This window comes from Bos mutus, chromosome 19 (genome assembly GCF_027580195.1).
Source record: "Bos mutus isolate GX-2022 chromosome 19, NWIPB_WYAK_1.1, whole genome shotgun sequence".
NCBI lineage: Eukaryota > Metazoa > Chordata > Mammalia > Artiodactyla > Bovidae > Bos > Bos mutus.
The window spans coordinates 34,654,050-34,670,758 of NC_091635.1; the positions used below are offsets into that span (position 1 = coordinate 34,654,050).

The following is a 16,709-nucleotide window of genomic DNA, read 5'->3' on the forward strand; positions in this document are numbered from 1 at the left end:
CACTTCTGCAAGTAGGAGATCAGTCTCAGCACAACCTGGCTAGGAAAACAGAAGCCCCAACGTGGTGGCTGCCCTGGGTGGAATCCAAAGTCTTGTACACCAATTGTCTAAAATTATTTTGGACCATGGGGCATGAATGGTGACTAGAATCATCTGGACCTGCTCACACCTGAACACATACCACCTGGAGCACCTGGCCTGGAGAACAGCAGCCCTGTGATGACCACTGAGGCTGGAGCTACCTGGGACCCCAGGCAAGGGGCTACCTCCACTGACAAGGGGAATGAATGGGTCTGCGACTTGATGTGGGGTGGCGGGATTAAGTTAGGTGGGGGTAGTGAGAAGGTCGACCAAATGAAATGGGAACGTGTATGCATATCTGGGGGCCAACAGGTGGGAACCCCCTCCCTCTGTCACACAGTTCCCCTGGGAACAACCATTCTTAGGTCTTGGGAATCATGTCAGAAGCAGGTTGAACAATTTGGGTGGCTGAAGTACTAAGAAATTAAACTCAGAAAAAAGAAAAGGGAATTAAACTCAGGAGGTTTCTGTGAATATGTTTTCCTCCATGTGGAAAAAGCTGGATGAGAGAGAGACAGATAAAGACGGAAAGAAGGTTGAGAAGAAACAGGGCAGAAAAGCTGGGATTAAGACCCTGGCCTCCAACACTTCTCAGGCCTGGCCAACCCCTGAGCTTGGGCCCAGGGACACCTGGCCCGTGCAGTCAACTCCCCTGTTTGCTTAAGCTTGTTAGAGCTAAGTTTCTGTCCCTCGAAACTGAGACAGTTCTAAATACACACACACACACACCCACACACACAAGTATTTTCAATATATCTATAGAAAAAAAATGTAAAATTATAGCCCTAGTTTTTTCTCCTTTATTTTCTAAATTTTCTATAATATGATCATAAAAAGGAAATGGATAAGTTAGCAGGTGGAAGAGAAGCTGGGATTTAAAGGACCTTCAGCAAGCCCCTAAATTCCAGAAGCTCTTTCCACCTCAGGGTTATTAGGTAACCCAATCACCTTTGATCACTGAAATCCACCAAATAAGGGACAGAAGTTTAGAAACACAAAGGTCTCCCGGTCAGAGAGTGTACATCCAGAGGACAGAAGAGTTTCACTGTAACTAAAGCCTAAAGCCTACAGTACAACTATAATTAACTAAATGCCCCCAAATACATCTCATCACAGTCTTAATACTAAAAGGGGCCAATATTTACTAAAATATATCAGTGCTGCTCCACTATTGGCATGGAAATGAAAACCAGCTGCTTTGTCTGAGCATCTTGGAAACCACAGGAAGAGCAATTGTCCATGGTTGGTTGGTGACTCGAAATAAAACACTCATCACATAACTAACATGGTCTTCAAAAATCTCAGAAAGGCCAGGTTTGGCTGGAGGTCGAATTTAGCAACTGAGAACACTGAATTAATCACAATGTCCACAGTGACATCACAAACCCCATCACACCAGACAGATTTTTCTCTTCTTTGACGCTCTTGACAGTTTCAAATTAGAAAGAGACACTCTGAGCAGCATTAGTCTCTCATGAGGCAACTTAATATCACAAAATCTCTGCCTTTTTCTTCTCCTGGCATTTCTTAAAGCATTAAAATGCTTGCCCTCAGCTACAGCTGCTATCTGTTGTTGTTGTAGTTCAGTCACTAAGTCGTGTCGACTCTGCGACCCCATGGACTGCAACACACCAGGCACCTCTGCCCTTCACTATCTCCCAGAGTTTACGCAAATTCGTGTCCATTGAGTCGGTGATGCCATCCAACCATCTCCTCTTCTGTCCCTACCTTCTCTTCCTGCCCTAAATCTTTCCTAGCACCCAGGTCTTTTCCAGTGAGTCGGCTCTTCACATTGGGTGGCCAAAGTACTGGAGCTTCAACTTCAGCATCAGTCCTTCCAATGAATATTCAGGGTTGATTTCCTTTAGGATTGACTGGTTTGATTTCCTCACTGTCCAAGGGACTCTCAAGAAACTTCTCCAGCACCACAATTCGAATGCATCAATTCTTCCGTGCTCAGCTTTATTTATGGTTCAACTCTCACATCCATACATGACTACTGGAAAAACTATAGCTTTGACCACATGGACTTTTGTCGGCAAAGTGGTAAGTTGCTGTAACTCACGTGAATGCAATAAGCAACTAAATTCTGTGTGTGATACTGAGCACAGGTGAGAACTACGTGTCTGTGAAACATTTAAAAACACTGCTTCACGATGATCTTGCATATCACCTTCACCCTGTTGGTGTTCCATTTTCCCTGCAATGGATAAAAGGGCTTCAGGCCCCAGAGCTACACACACTGGTTTCCAGAGAGCCTGAGAGCAGAAAGAAAAGGTCTGATCCTGCCAATCAGCCTGGGATCTGCCTCGTTTTTCAAACTAGTGGGTTATATACTCCTGGCTTCATTGGTGACTCCTAAAAAAGTAATTGCAGTGACATGGTAGAGGCCGTGGCGGGTAATCTAGTCTAGTCTAAAATGAGACATCCATTAGCTAATTGGAAGTCTGGCCCTCTCACATGAGGTGACCCTGACATAGCAACTCTGGAAATGCCCCATCTGAGGACCAGAGAGCTGGGCAATTTGGGCCAGATGATGCTGGGGAAATGTGTGCCTGTAAAAACAGCTTATTTCACTTAGGTTGATTCCGTTGTTAAAATCCAGCCCTCACTGTTGCTTGGCTCGGCCAGGGCTGCCTCCTGTGAAAACGTAATTCCTGGGCTGGATCCTCACGTTCAATTTTATTATAAAGCAAGATTAAAATGTACCACTTGCTTTGCATTTCCCACAAAAGACATGAACGCAGCTACCAACTGCTCATACAGAGATAAGTAAAAGGTAGTTAAATCTCCAACAATCTCATTTTCTAATATTCTAAATTCAGCTAATTGTCAGCTGCTCCTGCATTAATGAACTCAAATGTTTATATTTCAGGCAAGAAAAAAAAGTCTTTCCTAAAACAAGCTCTGGAATAACTTTGTTTAGTACAGACAGAAGGGACTGTCCGTATAAACATTCACAAATCAAGTGTTTAGGTAGCACAAAAACAAATGAAACAGCCTCTAACACACCTTTTTTTAAGATTAAAAAAAATATATATTTATTTATTTGGCTGCATCGGGTCCGGCTGCAGTCGAGACACGTGGGATCTAGTTCCCTGACGAGGGTTCGAACCCCGGCCACCTGCGCTGGATGTGTGGATTCTTAGCCACTGGACCACCAGGCAAGTCCCCTTTTTTTGATGTGCACCATTTTTAAGTCTTTACTGAACTTGTTATAATATTGCTTCTGTTTTATGTTTTAGTTTTTTGATCACTAGGCATGTGGGGGTCTCAGCTTCCCAACCAAGGATCAAATCCTCATCCCCCAGCACTGGCAGGCAAAGTGTGGGCCACCAGGGAAGTCCCAAACCTACCAGTTTCTGAACTAGAACTTGGGACGGGTCAGGCCAGAGGCAGCTCCCCGGTGGCTGGAGAAGAGCCCACAAAGCTGGGATCTGGTTGCAGTTGCCAGGCTACCACTGACAAGGCTACTCCCCTGCACCCTCCCTCTGGCCCCTGGATGAACAGCAGGAAGCACACCACATGCTGCTCTAAGATTCAGAACACAGGGCAGCCCCCATGCTTCCCCGTTAGGGTTTTCCAAGAGGCTGCATTTTCCAAAGAAACACAATTCTTAAATTTCAGACACATATTTCAAGAACCAGCCCACGGTTTAACAGACTACCTAATAACAATGGTCAGAAACAAGATCAATAAAGTTGGCACAGACCTTTCATCTTGAAGTCAGAGGGAAGAAGTGGGGCCATGCACACACGTGTCTGACACCCCAATTTCCAAGGTGATCTATACATGATACTATAGTATCGGTTCTATCCCCAAACTAGTGAGTCCTTGTTGTTTAGTTGCTAAGTCATGTCAGACTCTTTTCTGAACCCATGAGTTGTCCATGGGATTTTCCAGGCAAGAATACTGGAGTGGGTTGCCATTTCCTTCTCCAAGGGATTCTCAGGAACCCAGGAAACGAGCCCACAGCTCCTGCTGTGTCTCCTGTATTGCAGGCAGGTTCTTTACAGTTGAGCCACCAGGGAGACCACAAAAAAAAAAAAAAAAAAGAGATGTGCACACTGTGAACAAGAGAGCCATACACGTCTCAGGTGGCATGCAAACTGATCAGGCCTAACCCAAACGTCCATCTCCAAAAGCTCAACTTATAGGCACTTTCCTGTGAAACGTTTCCCATTCTTGTCTCCACTCCAACAGACCAAACCATTTATAATAATTAGAATACAATAATCTGGCTAATTACAAAATGGTATTTTTCTTTTAGGAGTACCACATTGATTTCCAGGATTTGCTGAGAGGTGGGGTTTTTTGCTTGTCGGCGTTTTTTTTTTAACTAATTTTTTCCTGCATGGTTATTGGATTACTGTTACATTACATAATCCTCACTTTTAGTTTTACTTAGTTAATTTCTATCTGAAAGACACAAAGGCCAAGTCCTTAAAAAGCATAATTTTAATTTGGAAAATAGTTTAAAATGTGACAGTTCACTACCTTGGTAGTATATATTTTAAGGCACAATAAATCCATAAAACTTTTAAATAAAGACATGGATATATTGCTTATGCATGCTTGAGGTATAAGCAAAGATTAAAGGGTGATTCCAAATGTTCTAAGTTATTCTTGTGGAATATTTTTACTAGTTTTCAAGCCCAAGCCCCATATAGAAAGAGTCTAATGATTGTGTCTTTGAACATACATACTCTCCCTGGTATAAAGAATCTGCCTGCAATGCAGTAGACACAGGTTTGATCCCTGCTTGGGGAAGATTCTCCTGGAGAAGGAAATGGCTACCCACTCCAGTATTCTTGCCTGGGAAACCCCCTGGACAAAGGAGCCTGGTGGGCTCTAGTACATAGGATCGCAGAGTTGGACACAACTGAGTGACTAAACCACCACCACCAAGGTTAAGAAAACCCTTCCACCAAACTGAAGATACAACACTTGTATCAGTCTAGCAAAGATATTGGCATGTGTCCAACAGAAAATCCTTATACAACATCAGTTCAGTCGCTCAGTTGTGTCCAACTCTTTGCGACCCCATGAATCGCAGCACGCCAGGCCTCCCTGTCCATCACCAACTCCTGGAGTTTACTCAAACTCATGTCCATCGACTTGGTGATGCCATCCAGCCATCTCATCCTCTGTCATCCCCTTCTCCTCCTGCCCCCAATCCCTCCCAGCATCAGAGTCTTTTCCAATGAGTCAACTCTTCGCATGAGGTGGCCAAAGTACTGGAGTTTCAGCTTTAGCATCAGTCCTTCCAATGAACACCCAGGACTGATCTCCTTCAGAATGGACTGGTTGGATCTCCTTGCAGTCCAAGGGACTCTCAAGCGTCTTCTCCAGCACCACAGTTCAGAAGCATCAATTCTTTGGCGTTCAGCTTTCTTCACAGTCCAACTCTCACATCCATACATGACCACTGGAAAAACCATAGCCTTGACTAGACGGACCTTTGTTAGCAAAGTAATGTCTCTGCTTTTGAATATGCTATCTAGGTTGGTCATAACTTTCCTTCCAAGGAGTAAGTGTCTCTTAATTTCATGGCTGCAATCACCATCTGCAGTAATTCTGGAGCCCCAAAAATAAGGTCTGACACTGCTTCCACGGTTTCCCCATTTACTTCCCATGAAGTGATAGGACCAGATGCCATGATCTTAGTTTTCTGAATGTTGAGCTTTAAGCCAACCTTTTCACTCTCCTCTTTCACTTTCATCAAGAGGCTCTTTAGCTCCTCTTCACTTTCTGCCATAAGGGTGGTGTCATCTGCATATCTGAGGTTATTGACATTTCTCCTGGCAATCTTAATTCCAGCTTGTGCTTTTGCACCTAAATTCCTGGAACCTATAACTGGCCACCAACAACCATTCTGCCTTGTGCAGTGCAAGGCTCCCTGCCCGGGCTCCAACCCACTGCACAGCAGCCCATAAAGGTAAAAGGAAGGTAAAGTGACTTTTGGTTGGTTGATGAATATCCATTACAGTATTATTAAGACTTAAGACAGGCATGCCAATCCAGGTTCCATGCATGATACAGGATGCTTGGGGCTGGTGCACTGGGATGACCCAGAGGGATGGTATGGGGAGGGAGGTGGGAGGGGGATTCAGGATGGGGAACATGTGTATACCTGTGGCAGATTTATGTTGATGTATAGCAAAACCAATACAATATTGTAAAGTAATTAGCCTCCAATTAAAATAAATAAATTAAAAAAAAAAAGACAGGCATGCGAGTGAAGGAAGGATTCCACAGGAAAGGCTTCCAAGCGCTTATGCTTTTACTACTTAGGACAGGGGAAATCTTGATAACAATTAAGATTGCATGTCACCAAATGTAGAATAATAAATTGCAAATGGACTTAGAATGTGCTAGGGAATCAGAGCTTCTAATTATTAACCTTAGCAATAATGCTTGGAGGTGAGAAGGGCATTGGGTGCCGGGGGATGTGCCAGTGCCAAGGCACCATAAAGAGGACAGAAAATAAGACTTGCACATGTGCGTGTGTGGGTGTGATGGGGGAGATGGTTCCTATGGATAAGAAAGCAGAGGTATGGAAAAATCACAAGTAGACTGGATCCTCCTGTGGGCTATACCCAGCTGAAAGCCACCCAGGATGGGTGAGCTTATTTTGAGAGCTATGGGTAAGACACTTTCTGGCTCGTCATACCAGATCCCAGTTCTATAGAGCTTCCCACCAAAAAAAAAAAAAAAAAAAAAAAAAAAAAAAAAAGGCGGGGGGAACCTGTGCAATTAAGCAGGAAGTTCCTCAAGACAGTATTATGTAACACAGTCCCTTGGCAGGCCCTAAACGATTAAAAAAAAATACATCTTTGTCTACAATTCTATTTGCAGCCATATTATATACTTCTGGCTACAGACCCCAGCAGAGTCTGGCTCTTTGCAATTCTGGTGGCTTCACAAAACTACTAAGCGGGGTACTGTCATATTTGGCCACATGGTAGAAGACTGTGCCCAGAGATGGCCAAAAAACCACCGAGAATTCTCCAAATCAGCATGCAACTGAAATCAGTGCCCAGTAAATGCCGGCACACACCCATTACATAACAGTCTCCTGTTGAAAAATGAAGCCCACATCATGATCAGTGGAGCAGGCTAGAACAGCAGCTCTTCCTTTGAGGGTATCAGGAAAAGGTCTGATGAGACAGATCCAACCAAGTGTAACAGAGTTTGGCATCTTCTGTTATCCTCTGCTTTCTTATCCATAGGAACCATCTCCCCCATCACACCCACACACGTGCAAGTCTTATTTTCTCTCCTCTTTATGGTGCCTTGGCACATCCCCCGGCACCCAATGCCCTTCTCACCTCCAAGCATTATTGCTAAGGTTAATAACTAGAAGCTCTGACTCCCTCTTCTAATCAAACCCTGCTCCCCACCCCCTGTCTCACTGACATACCTCAATTAAGAGTCAAGTACTCAGTACGGGTTTCCCTTGTGGCTCAGCTGGTAAAGAATCTGCCCATAATGCGGGAGACCTGGGTTTGATCCCTGGGTTGGGAAGATCTGCTAGAGAAGGGAAAGGCTACCCACTCCAGTATTCTGGCCTGGAGAATTCCATGGACTGTATAGTCCATGGGATCGCAGGGAGTCGGACACGACTGGGCGACTTTCACTCACTCAGCTCAAACGTGGAGACTTCTATACAATCATCTGTATACACAGTGACACAGAACATCATTGGGTTTATTCCAATCCAGTAGACGAAGGATGAAGAACGGAATTAAAACACTGGTGATATTAAAGAGACTTTTAATTGTGTCTACGTTTTAATGGTTTCAGTCTAGGATAAAAATCATCCCAAACCCCGACACACTTTGTTTACCTGTGCTTAGATCAGCAATAATCCGTCAACTGTATATATTTCCTTCTAATTAGCCCATCGGCTGCTGTTTCTTGACATCAGGTCAATAAAGGTAACTGTGACATTTGCTTTGGATGGGAGTCAGGTGTCTAACTGGGATGCAGAAAAAGGGCAAGGTTTAACTGAGCAGTGCTGTGTGGTTTCCAAACTCAGCCACTGAGAGAGTTAAACTAGTATTTAACACGCAGCAATTCTTGCGTGTGGTGTAATTAACCACCACCCAATTCTTTGGTGGTCTAGGCTACTCATTTAATGGGTCTGATAAAAGGTTCCTTGTAAGGCCACATGATTTCTGACAGTAAAGGCGTGCTCATTTCACAACAGGTGAAGACACTTTCCCCAACTGGTTCTGGGGCCCCAGGCTAAGTGTCTAAGTTCAAGCAGCTGGCAGCTCCATTTGTCTTCACGGTCCCTCTGTCATCAACTTATATTGACCCCAGGGGAGGAGCAAATATATTTGGGCATGAAAGGTGCTACAGGAAACCCTTTACCACACTGTGGTCAAGGTACCAAGCCCCGTTCTTAGGGTGATAGCGAATCTCTAAAGTTGTTAAGCATTTTGTTAATATTAAAACTAAAACCCAAGGTCTCACCATCATTTAGTGGTTGAGATTTAGAATGCAAGTATCACCATTATTATTACTCAGTCTTCTTCACTGAAGGGAAACAGCAGCAATGCAGGCCTTGTAAAAAACTAAGAATCCTATTAGGCTCACTTACCTTATGGAGCAGCCATCATAAACAAACAAAACCAATAAAAGTCTGATTAGACCATAAGTTCATAAGGGGACTACCAGCTTTACAAAAAGCCAGATTTGATCTATTTGAGTGGCACATTCATCTTCAGTTAAACCTATTAGGAAGTCTTCCTATGAAAACCCCAAGGGGAAAAAAAAAGACTCAATTAGATACCAAATTTTTCAGTCTTAATAACAGCAGTTAATCTGAAACTGTCAATTTTGCTCTTTAAACTTGGTAAGAGATTCCTTTCTACCAGAGACGGACGGAAGGGGTCGAGTAGAAAGTGGATAAATGCTCTAGTTGAATAAACATTATCCATAAACAACTGTATTTATATATTTATGACATAATTGCCACCTAGGCCTGCCAGATGTTGCCAAGCTTTATAACGGAAGTCAAACACTATGAAATCTGCCTGAAGTTGAGCTCCTTGGCCAGATCGACTTTCCCCTAGACAAGAGTCCCCATTGTCTGAAGTACGTCTGAGGATTACCCACTGCCCGGCTGGCCCCATCCACCATGCCACCTTCCTCTCTCCAGTTAGCTGATGGTCCCGGAAATCCACATGGTTCCAGACAATACAGATCAAACAAGCAGGGGCTGTTTACAGCTTCTGGGATATGTAACTTCAGCAACAAAAAGAACTGGAGAAGGTCACCTTACCCCAGCCTCTCAGTTCACAGGAGAGGAGTCAAGGCCCAGAGAGTGAAGTGACTAGCCCAAGGCACCACAGACTGCTAACCAAGACTGGAACCAAGGTCTCTCTGCCTCACCTCCTGGTCCTCTGCACACTGTACCACACTATAATTTCACTGCTTTAAATCACGGTTTTCTGAGAAACACAGGCTTCAATTACTTGAGGCCTGGAGTCCTTTGAGTCTTGCTGGAGATCAACACTGTTCTGATGGGGGAGGGGTTGGGACCTTTCGGATGAGACACCAATTTTGTAATACATATGTACATAGCCACCCAATAGACCAAAAGGCACTGCAAATTATACAAGGTGGGGCCTTAAAAAAAATGTTCTGGATAAAAATTCCTGAGATCCCACTGTAGATCTAAGTGGGCGCGGATAACATCACAGGAAGTCAGAGATCATGGCCTTAGCCACTATAAAAAAAATTCCTGGAATACATTTATCCAGCCCCATTCTGATGGTTCTTAAAAAAAGTGCTCTTTGATGATGATGGTGATGATACAGTGGCCACTGCCCATTCCTTTGATGAAGTGAGTCATTCTTTTAATGGCAGCGCCAAGGAAACGCACATTACTGATTAGCACCCGACGACTCCTTTTGAACACGGAGGACCATTTTAATGATATACGTACAACCATGAGCCTCACGAAGCAAGCCGTGACAGCTTCACTTTGCAGGAATAAGATGCTTGCAAAAATATTGACTTTTTCACAGCAAAGAAAATCCTATAAACAACAAGATCCTACTGTATAGCACAGGGAACTATATTCAATATCCCGTGATAAACCATATTGGAAAAGAATATGAAAAAGAACGTGTGTATATATATGCATATATGTATAACCAAATCACTCTGCTGGTTTGATTAGAAACTAGCACAACACTGTAAATCACCTATCCTTCAACAAAAATAAATTTTAAAATAAATAAAAGAGAAAATCTTATGCCACAGGATTTCCATACTCTCAGCATAGGTTTCTATTTTCTAGGCTCTTCTGGGAGGCAAATATAAACATCCCAGTGCAATTCCCACACATTTGGACAGAGATAGGAAAGAGTCAGAAACTGCTTGTTGGCACAAGCAGACCTAGGGAGTTGTGGTGTGAAAACTGCAGCCCGAGAAACTGGCCGAGTGGAAGGACTGCTGCCTCCTCCGGCGGGCAGGAAACGGGAGCAGGAAAGAATCACCCCAAGAGGACACCACGCCTTCGGGTTCGAGGAAGAAGCCCTTCCAGACACAAAGGAGGACTGAACTCCCTCCGGAGAAGGGAAAAACGGCCATCCAGGGCCGGGAGGGGAGAGGGCACAGGTTCCTAATAGCACATGCTCTGCCGCCAACAGGCTTCATCCGTCAGGCCTCTGCTTTCTCTGGAGGCCATCCAACCTCACTGCCAACTTCTCGGGGCCAGAAGAATGGCTTCCATGGGCAAGTGACCTGTGGGGCAGGGTGGCTAAGCTTCCTACTCTGTTTTTCCTTTGGAAAACTGAGCAAAAACAGTGTCCCATTGAATGCTCGGAGAGCAAAACAAATACGAAGGATGTCAAAGACAAGAGCTACGTAAATATTAGGGAAGACCATTTTATTAAAGAAAACTGGTGCTGGCCAAAGATACCAACAGAGAGTAAACAAAACTCAAAACCTGATTATCCACTCTGTCCCAAACCTCAGGTGCTCCCCATCTTTTGCTCTTGTGGGCAGACAATACAATGTAAGAGCTGGTGGTGACAAGGCAGCAATAATGTAAGAGCTGGTACTGACAATCTAGAATAATCAAGAAAAGCTTAAAATGCTTGGTTTGTGGTATTTAAGAGGGAAGAATAGTATAACTGCTGAAAAGGTGTCCACCCCACAGTTCTAGGGCTGTATTTGAATTACCTGGAAACTCACTTATGCAATAGCCCTCATTTTCTGACGATGCTGAATAGTTCAACATATGTTTGCAATGTTTCATGTTTTGTCCCCGAATAACGTGTCTGCAAGAAGAGCAGTCACTGACTTCTCTGTGCCTTGGTTTTCTCACCTGTAAAATGGGGGACAACAATAACACTGATTTCAAAGCATTGGTGAATTAATATATAATGGGTTAAAATGTGTAAAACTCTTAGTGTATAGTCAGCATCACATAAGTGTCAGCTCTTATGACGATGATTAATTCAGGCTGTGTAAGACTCCAGGAATTTTTTGGGATGACAGAGGATGAGATGGCTGGATGGCATCACTGACTTGATGGACATGAGTTTGAGCATGCTCTGGGAATTGGTGATAGACAGGGAAGCCTGGCATGCTGCAGTCCATGGTGTTGACTGAGCGACTGAACTGAACTGAAGACCCTAGGATCTAATCACAACAATGATCTGATCCCTGCCCTCGTGGCACTTACAGTCTAATAAGGGACCACAGGAGTAAAAAAAAATATTGCACAAACAGAATGGCAAATTGCAGTGAGTGCTATAAGAGGGACATCCCAGGAACCACGAGAGTGTATCAGAAGCCAATCTGGCCTGGTGTTGCGGGGGGCATGGATCACAGTGTCAAATGTTTTTCACAAGGTGTAACAACTGAATGAAGATCTGCAGGAACTGGGAGGTGGGTGGAAAGAAGGGAAAAGTCTCCTGGGCAGAGGAAACAGCCTGTGCAAAGGCCTGGAGACTAAAAATAATTTGCTGGATTTGAGGACCTATCAGGCCAGTGCTGCTGGAGATAGAAAGCAGAGGGGTTACTGGGACAAGGAGGGGCTGGGGAAGCAGACAGAAGGCCAAGGGTGTGGGGACTTCCCTGGAAGTCCAGTGGTTAGGACTCCAAGCTCCCACTGCAGGGGACACGGGTTTGATCCCTAGGCAGGGAAGTAAGAACCCACAAGCCTCACGATGTGGCAAAAAAAAAACAAAACAAAACAGGCTGAGTATGTACTTGCACAGAGTGGGTCACAAAATCCACGTTTTCTTGGTTTCCTGTGTAGCTCACAGAATGAGCAGGAGGGCATGCTGTTCCTAAGGGTGCAAAGCAGACCTGGAAGGGAAAAAACACTCCTCAAAGGTGAAGTGTAAAATAGACCTAACAGTCTGTTCACAGCCCAGATGAGTCTTCCTGGTGTTGTCATTTAGACTAGCGTTGGACTGGTGTTGCTTAGTTGCTTTACAGCTGAACAGGAGCATCACATACCGAAACCTCATGGGAGAGTTTCATAAATGAGACTGTTTTTGTGATGAAATATGGCCCACAGAGCAACCTCATGGCAAGTTCTCCTGCTTTTGAGACCCGTCATCTGAGGCACTTCTCCAGCCAGACCCCAGGCACTGGATCACAGGGCTCCCCTCAGGAGGCCAAGGAGTGACAGGCACCCTCTCCGGTAGGGCTGGGGCAGGGGGCGGGGCTCCTTCTGCAATAACTGCAGTCACTTCCAGGGCTATTTTCTCTACAAGAGGCAGAAATCCAGGGCGGGGAGGTGGGGGCACTAACCTTCCAGGTCATGGTTGAGTCCTGGATCACCGGCTCACATTACTCAGGAGGGTTGGCAAGGACAGGCAGTATTTATCAATTTCTTCCAGGCACTCCCTGGTTCACGCTTCTTCCTGTTGGCTGACTCCTCTATGTCCAGCTTACTTACTGGTTCGCTTATTTCAACCCCCACCCCCATGCTGGACTCTTCTCTCCTACCGGTAACACAGAAAGAAGGGTCCTGTCTTCCATGAGGTGCTGGAGCCTCGAGGTCTGTAAGACTCCTGCCTTCAAGGGTTTTACCATCTTGCAGAGAAACAGCGCCGTACAGGGGAAAAGATGGCAGGTTCCACAACTGTGCCTCCTGGAAGCTGACCTGGCAGCATGCCCGGGCCCTGCCCAGGGCAGTTCTCTAAGATTCTGAGCCCACATGTCCCTGCTCAGGCCTGCCGCTCACTCTTTGGCCCATCCTGTATTCGTGCAACTCCAAAGCCAGTTAATCCTTAAAACTCCAAGTGAAGGGACTTCCCTGGAGGTCTAGTGGTTAGGACTCTGTGCTTACACTGCAGGGGGAATGGGTTTGATCCCTGGTTAGGGAACTAAGATCCCACATGTTGTGCAGTGCAGTCAAAAATAAAAAATACATGGAACTCTAAGTTAAAAACCCCCAAGGTGTCTCCATGAGCCTGTCAATGCTCAACAGATGTTATTTGGATAAATGAAGCTGAAAGATGAGCCCGGGCACAGGGATGCATGTCCTGGTTTGCGCTCTGAACAAATCATTCAATTTCTCTGGGCGTCAGTTTCCGATTCTCTAAAGAAGACTGGGTTGGGTGTGCCCTTTAGCTCAGAAGTAGGACAATCCAAGGTTTAGCAGGCCCTCACCTCTCCTCATGGTTTACTGTGGATCCTTTTGGTCCCCAGTCAATCAAAACATGACCCAAACCCAAGTAAGAATGAGAGTGTTCAGAAGTCTTGATGCCTTTGAACACAGTCATGAAAGTCCTGGTCTTTCAACACCCCAGTCTCTCTACTTATCTTGAACTATTGCAACACTGAAAATTATAATAGTAATAATCTGATTCACTTTAAGGTTCAGGGTGGGGAAAAGAAACACCACAGAAATGGACTCATATTATGTGGGAGGAGTTGGTGACTCTCAAGTACATGTCCTTGCCATAGACTCTCGAACCAACCATCTCCTAATCTGAAAGGTAGATCTCTATTCTTCTCCAAACCACAAATCCGATAAGTGATTGAACTTCACCCCAGTACCAAAAGCCCCAGAGACTTCCAAGTACTGAACCATCAGATAAAGACGATGCAGGATTGGTGTCAGAAGCAACTGTGGTTTGGTTTCCCAGTTCCAGTACCCAAATTACAGATAAACATGTTCTTAATCTCTCTGTGTAAAGAAAACCATTTTCTTCTTTGCAAAACCAGACCCTGGCAAGTGGAAAATGAACCCTAACAGAGGGACTGGATGAGGTCACTGGAGTGTTTAGAGGAGGTGGGGACTTTGACGTCAGATTCCCTAAACTTGGCTTTATACTGTTCTCGTGGTATTTGAGTTTATCTGGAGATTTTATAAATACATCCACAATAGGTAAAAACTATTTAATTCTGTTTGTAAATACACACATACACACTCACATATATATATATACACACCACATGTGTATTTGAGAACAGAAACATCACAAAAATCAAAGAACTGCTGCCTCTGTCCCCTGAGTCATGGAGGCTTCTGACGTTTTCTTGACAGATTTTTAAATGTTCTCTTCTTATGCTACTGTTAAAAATTGACAACAGTTATACTCAATACCTCATTTTTTTCTCAGGATTTGCAAACATATGTGAGCAGTCAATACCAGTCCTCCTGGGGACTTCCCTGGTGATCTAGTGGTTAAGAATCCATGCTGCCAAAGGAGGAGGTATGAGTTCGAGCCCTGGTCAGAGAACTAAGAGGTCATATACCATGCGGCATGGCCAAAAGCTAAACAAAACAAAACAAAACAATGGAAAACACACCAGTCCTCCTGAAGATTAGATGAGAAATCAACTGGAAGATGAACTGGTATAGGGACTCCAATCCTAAGTAATGTGATGCTACTTAAAGAGCGGGGAGGGCACAGTCGTCAGGAAGGTGCCAGGCTCCCACTGGACCCTACAGGACCACCGAGCCATGGCTGGCAAAAGCACAGCCCTGTGGCAACTTCCAGACCCCTGTCTCCCGTGCTCAGCTCTTTCATTTCTTTCTTTCCACAGGATTTTATCACCTTCGCACAGTCTATGTATTTCGTATTGATCATGCTGCTGTTTCTTGCCTGTCTTCGCCAAGTAGATGGAAGCTTCACGAGGGCAGGAGACTGTGTTGTTCATTAACGTGTCCCAGGCCCCTCAGACAGGGTTGGCATATACAATAAAGCTGGCAGATGAACCGGTGGGATCCACTACGTTCAGGAACTGGGGGGCTTGGAGGCTCGAGGCAGAGGAGCCCCCACCTTCCCCCACCCAGCTAAGAGCGAAGGTGGAACAGTAGAGCTGGGGGACTCGTTCCTTTAACCTAAATGGTGCCTAATTGGAAGATGTTTATAAAGAGGCCCACGAAGAGGTCTCTAGTTCCATGGCCCTGTTTTACAGATGAGGAAATACAGGGGAAATGACTCATTTGCCGAAGTCTCCCAGCACTCAGCCCCTCATCTCCCAAGTCCCGCTCACTGGAAGAAGCCGTTTTTATCATGTAGGTCAAAAGTGTGTGTGAAGGGATTTCCCTGGCGGCTCCAGTTGAGTTAGGACTCTGAACGTCCACTACAGGAACTAGGATCCCACAGCCAAAAACAAACCAAAAAAACCCGATGCATGAAAACAGAAGACTGTGCCTATAAACGACATTTCAAAACAGCTAAAATGACCAACTACACTGGTCTACCTGCTTAATGAGCACAGACTCACTCGGGACTTCCCTAGGATTAAGTTCGGTCGGGAAACCCAGCTCTCAGCCCGGAGCTCACCCAAGTGTTAGGTTAGATGCCGAGCCCCCTTCAGAGGCTGTCTTCAGGGACTTCCCTGGTGGTCCAGTGGTTAGGACTCTGTGCTCCCACTGAAGGGGACCCAGGTTCAAACCCTGGTCAGGGAACTAAGATCCCTCAAGCCACATAGGGCAGCCAAAAAAAAAAAAAAAAGGCCAACTTCACAGAGTGACCTCCCACTTCTACTGACTTCTGTCAACATGATTCCGGCAGAGTTTAGATTTGGTCTGGACCAGTCTAGTGAGTTTCAGAAGTGAGTTTCCTCTTGTTCCTAAATCAGCTCTTAGGATTCTCTGGGTAACAACTCAGGGGCAGTGGCTAAGACAGGGACTGGCCATCTCCTGCGGGGCCTTCTGCGGTGCGGCCTTTCAAAGGTGCACCTGCTGCAAAAAACACCTTCAGGCTATGATAATCACCCAGATGCCCACAGCACTCCAGACCACAGAAAGGGGAAGGAGAACATCACGAACTGGGCCCTCTGGCAACTCATTTCCAACGGACACATTCTCGCCCTGCTAAGAAAGTCCCTTTTGGCTTTGTATGCTTCATTCTTGTACTTTAACAGTTCAACTCACTCCTTCCACAAATTTCTCCCATACCCACTTGCCTTGGCTACTTCACTCTGGCTACAAACTTGAAGAAAGATTTTATTACCCACCAGGGGATGTGAAGGAACCTGGAAAAAGGAAAAGATTCCTTCAGGCCTCTTAATGTATGAAGGCGGCAAAAATAATACATCAGCTTAAGTGGAACTGCAATTCTAAACATCTTATAATTCAATAATGAGATGTATTTGAATGTAAGGCCAGTTATCGGTTAAAGCTGATTTTT

At 45.0% G+C, this 16,709-nt stretch overlaps 1 protein-coding gene and 1 non-coding gene across 3 annotated transcripts in view; one reads left to right on the forward strand and one right to left on the reverse strand.

Annotated features, from left to right (window-relative positions):
* The window catches only part of ERN1 (endoplasmic reticulum to nucleus signaling 1), an 82,749-nt gene that overhangs the window by 55,693 nt on the left and 10,347 nt on the right, over positions 1-16,709 (reverse strand). The gene's annotated exons all lie outside the window — the stretch shown is intronic.
* On the forward strand, positions 15,913-15,985 carry TRNAG-CCC (transfer RNA glycine (anticodon CCC)). The gene has a single exon. It is a non-coding gene; the product is annotated as a tRNA-Gly (tRNA).